This window comes from Nomascus leucogenys, chromosome 1a (assembly GCF_006542625.1).
Source record: "Nomascus leucogenys isolate Asia chromosome 1a, Asia_NLE_v1, whole genome shotgun sequence".
Classification (NCBI taxonomy): domain Eukaryota; kingdom Metazoa; phylum Chordata; class Mammalia; order Primates; family Hylobatidae; genus Nomascus; species Nomascus leucogenys.
In genome coordinates, this window is record NC_044381.1 from 36501527 (window position 1) to 36507163 (window position 5637).

Sequence of the window (5637 nt, forward strand, 5' to 3'; positions counted from 1 at the left end):
CCTCCCAAAGTGCTGGGATTACAGGTGTGAGCCACTGTGCCCGGCCCCTTCTTCGCCCACTTCTCACCCTTTATGACATCTGCCTGTTTTGTCTGTCATTCCCTCTAGAGTGTAGGCGCTTTCAGTTAAGGAACCATTTGGAGCACCTTCCCAGCACTGAACCCAGGGCAAAGCCCTAGAGAGACAAGGTGACAAGTCAGATCAGGCCTCTGCGTGAGGTTGCCTGGAGCCTTGTATTGTCACTGTGTCCTACGGGGCCAGGAGACCAGGGCATGGACTCTCTCCTACTCTATTCCCAGCACCAAGCACAGGACTCCTGTTTTTTGAGACCGAGTTTCGCTCTTGTTGCCCAGGCTGGAATGCAATGGCGTGATCTCGGCTCACCATAAGCTCCGCCTCCCGGGTTCAAGCAATTCTCCTGCCTCAGCCTCCCGAGTAGCCGGGATTACAGGCATGCGCCCCCCATCCCCCTGGCTAATACTGTATTTTCAGTAGAGACGGGGTTTCTCCATGTTGGTTAGGCTGGTTTCGAACTCCTGACCTCAGGTGATCCACCCATCTGAACCTCCCAAAGTGCTGGGATTACAGGTGTGAGCCACCTTGCCTGGCATTTTTTTTTTTTTTTTTTTTTTCAGATGGAGTCTCACTCTGTCACCCAGGCTGGAGTGTAGTGGCACGATCTTGGCTCACTGCAACCTCTGCCTCCCAGATTCCTGCGATTCTCCTGCTTCAGCTTCCCAAGTAGCTGGGATTACAGGCACATGCCACCAGGCCTGGCTAATTTTTGTATTTTTAGTAGAGATGGGTTTTCACCATGTTGGCCAGGCTGGTCTCAAAATCTTGACCTCAGGTGACCTGCCTGCCTCGGCCTCCCAAAGTGCTGGGATTACAAGGACTTCTTTTTTTCTTTTTTTTTTTTGAGACAGAGTCTCACTCTGTTGCCCAGGCTGGAATGCAATGGCGCGATCTCTGCTCACTGCAACCTCTGCCTCCCGGGTCCAAGCGATTCTCCTGCCTCAGCCTCCTGAGTAGCTGGGATTACAGGCATGTGCCACTACGCCCGGCTAATTTTTGTATTTTTAGTAGAGATGGGGTTTCACCATGTTGGTCAGGCTGGTCTTGAACTCCTGACCTCGTAATCCACCCGCCTTGGCCTCCCATAGTGCTCGGATTACAGCCGTGAGCCACCACGCCTGGCCTACAAGGACTTCTTAATACCTAGTAGATGCCAATAAATATTTTCTGAAGGAGCAAATGCAGAAGAGAAAATATGACAGCGATGACTGAGGCGTAACTGACTTCATCTGTTCTCAGGCCACATTCTGCCCCTTGGGTGAACCTGACTGTTCCCTGAGTTGTTGCTAAAGTCAGCTTTCTGGCCAGTTCCTCAGAGGAAGAAGTGAAGCATGGAGCCACCCAAGCTGCCCAACCCCAGCTGCTGAGGGCCTGCCTCAGGTCCCATGGCCAAAGAACCTGCTTCTTCCAAGGCTGTCAGTTGTCCCATTTTGGGGCACCCTTGCTGATCACACCCTCGCTGGTCACACCACCTACTTTCTGCTTCCCCAACCTTGGTTCTCATCCCTGTAACATAAGCATCATTTTTATGCTGTCCCTGAGAGAGCAAACCCCCCATCACACTCTGGAGGGTGTGGGGGGTGAAAGTCAACACCTTCAGTCTCTGGTGGAGGCTTGTGACCTGTGACATCCCTCACTTGCCTCTGTTTTCCAGTGTACCCCACTGCTGCATCCATCAAAGCAGTTTCGAGTGCCTGCTTGCATGCCTGGTACCACAGCAGGTGCTGGGGATAGAATGCAGAACAAAAGAGGCCTCCACGGTCCTTTTCCTGCAAACTGTAGTTTATAATAAAAGTAAACTATATTCACGTATAAATATATGATCTTGAATTATGATGAGGGCAGTGAAGAAACTAATTGAGTGCCGCGTGAGAAATGAGGAAAGGGACCTTCTTTAGATGGGTGGCCAAGAGGAGTCTTTCTGATGAGTTGATGTTTTATCTGAGAGCCCCACCCCAAATGTCTTCCAAATGATAATAATCTCTTCCCTTGCTGGGTCCCTATGGGGTCCTGGAACACTAAAGTGTCCTGAGAAGTGCACAGGGTTTTGGATAATTCAGGCCGGGGTTCACCTCCCAGCTCTGTCCTTTCACGCAGAGGAACTTCTCAACGTCCTCCCCTGTGAAATGGAGACAGCCACCACCAGAGGGCAGTAGTGAGGAATGCATGAGAAGAGGTGTTTACACACCTCTGGGCCCTGTTGGCTCAGACCTGCCCAAACACTCAGGGAGGGGTCTCATTCCTGATCCCCCACCCCCAGGCCTGTTTCCACCGCCGGCAGCCTGCGGGGACCTTCCCACCCTCAGACCTCATCTTGACAGTTTATCCCTGTCACTGGCCTCATCCCTAGTTTGGCTGGTCCTGCCCCTCCCTGTACCCAGTTAGGACAGTGGGTCTGACGTGTCTCCACCTTCTCATCTCACCCTTAACTTCAAAGGGTCCCCAAAGCTTTCACAACTCTCACGCTTCTCCCTCACTGTCATTGGGAATCTTCTCCATTCTAGGGCTTCAAAATCTCCCCAGGCGCAGTGGCAGGAGGATCACCTGAGGTCAGGAGTTCGAGACCAGCCTGGCCAACATGGTGAAACCCCGTCTCTACTAAAAATACAAAAATTATCTGGGTGTGGTGGTGGGCGCCTGTAGTCCCAGCTACTTGGGAGGCTGAGGCAGGAGAATCGCTTGAATCTGGGTGGTGGAGGTTGCAGTGAGCTGAGATCGCGCCATTGCACCCCAGCCTGGGCAACAGAGCAAGACCCTGTCTCAAAAAAAAAACAAAACTGTATCTTCATGGGAGACCTTTCTCAACACACTGGTTCCTCACGGTCATCTCTGAAACAACCCTAGGAACCAGAGCGCCCCATAGTAACCTGGGCTCCGCCGTGTGATACTGTCCCCCGAAGCTGACCAACCTGATGCAGACATGTGATAGAAGATCATCTCTGGGTCAATAGGCACATGAAAAGATGCCCAACATAGTTAACTATCAGGAAATGCAAACCAAACCCATGGTGAGATACCACTTCGCACTTGCTAGGATGTTTAAAATTGGAAAGATAAATAATAACAAGGATGTGGAATTTTTTCTTTTTTTTTTTTGAGACAGGGTCTCACTCTGTCACCCAAGCTGGAGTGCAGTGGCACCTGCAGCCTTGAACTCCCAGGCTCAGTGATCCTCCCACCTCAGCCTCCTGAGTAGCTAGGACCACAGGTGTGTGCCACCCTGCCCAGATAATGTTTTTTGGTAGAGATGGGGTTTCGCCATGTTACCCAGGCTAGTCTCAAACTCCTGGGCTCAAGTCATCCTCCCCCCTCAGCTTCCCAAAGTGCTGGGATTATAGGCGTGAGACATCGTGCCCAGCCTTAATGTTTGGCTATCCTTCCAAAGCTCTATCAACCAGGTTCTCTTCTCTCACGATTCTCTCTGCTAATGACTCTATAGCCCGGAAATCATGAGGAATGGCAAGTCCATAAACTTCTGCTGACTCAGAGCTGCCCAGTTTCAACTCTTTTGAGACCCTTCCTTGGATTTTCTGACTCACCCCGTAACACCCCAATAAACCCATCATTTTGATTTGTATATCCACACCCACTTCCCTCCAGCCCCACCCCTCCCTAACCTCTGCCAACCACTAATATTTTCCATTTCTATAATTGTGTCATTTTAAGAGGGTTTTTAATAAACAGAACCATGCAATTCTGTAACCTTTGGGGGCTGGCTTTTTTCCCTCAGCATGATTCCCTGGAGATTCATCCTGGTTGTTTTGTGTATGGGTAGTGTGTTCCTTTTTATTTATTTTTTATTTTATTTTAATTTTTTTGAGATGGAGTCTCACTCTGTTGCCTAGGTTGGCATGCAGTGGTGCGATCTCAGTCACCACAACTTCTGCCTCCTGGGTTCAAGCGATTCTACTGCCTCAGCCTCCCGAGTAGCTGAGATTACAGGCATGCACCACCATGCCTGGCTAATTTTTGTATTTTTAGTAGAGATGGGTTTCACCGTGTTGGTCAGGCTGATCTCGAACTCCTGACCTTAAGTGATCCACCCACCTCAGCCTCCCAAAGTGCTGGGATTACAGGAGTGAGCCACTGTTCCTGGCACATGTTTCATTTTTATAAGAAACTGACAAACTGTTTTCCAGAGTGGCTGTATGATTTTACATTCTCACCAGACATATATAATTGATCAGTTTCTCTGCATTCTCACTAGCATTTGGTGTTGTCTCTATTTTTCATTTTCTCCATTCTGAGAGGAGTGCAGTGACATCTCATTGTGGTTTAAATTTGCATTTCCCAAATGGCTAATAATAATGTTGAACATCTTTTCGTGTGCTTATTTGCCTTCTGTATATACTCTTCAGTGAAATCTCTTCATGTCTTTTGCCCATTTTCTAATTCTATTCTTGTTTATTAGCTGTTGAGTTTTGAGAGTGCTTCATATTTCTAGTTACTAGTCCTTTTGTCAGGTATGTGGTTTGCAAATATTTTCTCCCAGTCTGTAGCCATAGCTTGTGTTTTTATCCTCTTTACAAGGTCTTTTGCAGAGCAAAAGCTTTTAATTTTGACGAAGTCCAATATATAAATGTTTCCTTTTATGAATCATGTTTTGGGGGCTAAGTTTAAGAGCTCTTTGCCTCACTCTAGATCCCAAATGTTTTCTCCTGTGCTTCTTTTTTTCTAAAATTTTTATAGAATTGTTTTTAAAATATGAAATGCTTCACAAATTTTTATATCATCCTTACATGGGGCCATGCTAATCTACTCTGTATCATTCCAGTTTTGGTTTATGTGTTGCCAAAGTGAGCACAAAGTCTTACGGTCTTATGTTTACATTTTAGTCTGAGGTTTTTTTTTTTTTTTTTTTTTTTGAGACAGGATTTTGCTCTGTCACCCAGGCTGGAATGCAGTGATGCAGTGATGCAGTCATAGCTTGCTGCAGTCTCCATCACCCAAGCTCAAGCGATCCTTCCACCACAACCTCTGTAGTAGCTGGGACTACAAGTGTGCCCCACAATGTTCAACAAATTTTTGTATTTTTTGCAGAGACAAGGTCTTGCCATGTTGGTCTCAAACTTCTGGCCTCAAGTGATCCTCCTGCCTTGGCCTCCTAAAGTGCTAGGATGACAGGCATGAGCCACCATGTCTGGCGCTGAGGTGCATTTTAAGTTAATTTTTGTACAATATATGAGACTTATGTCAAAGTTTTGTTGTTTGGTTGATTTGGGGGCCTATAGATGTCCAGTTGCTTCAGCACCATTTGTTGAAAAGACTTGTCTCCATTGATTGCTTTTGCACCTTTGTCAAAAATCAGCTGTCAAAAATAGTTGTGTGGAACTGTTTCTGAGTTCTGTGTTCTGTTCCATTGATCTATGTGCTATTCCTGGGCCAGAACTACACTGTGACCATATAACAGGTTTTGAAATTAGGTAGACTGATTTTTCTCTAAAATTAGCTAAATTTTAATAAACCATCTAAAATTATTCTAGCTATTCTATTTCCTTTGCCTTTCCACATAAATTTTAGAAGTTTTGTCAATATTTGCAAGAAATATATTTTGTTGGAATT

At 46.7% G+C, this 5637-nt stretch overlaps 1 non-coding gene across 1 annotated transcript; it reads right to left on the reverse strand.

Moving 5' to 3' along the window:
* Window positions 1-4773: 4773 nt before the first annotated feature.
* LOC115836013 lies at window positions 4774-4879 on the reverse strand. Its single transcript, XR_004031017.1, has one exon. It is a non-coding gene; the product is annotated as a U6 spliceosomal RNA (small nuclear RNA).
* Between the last annotated feature and the right edge of the window lie 758 nt (window positions 4880-5637).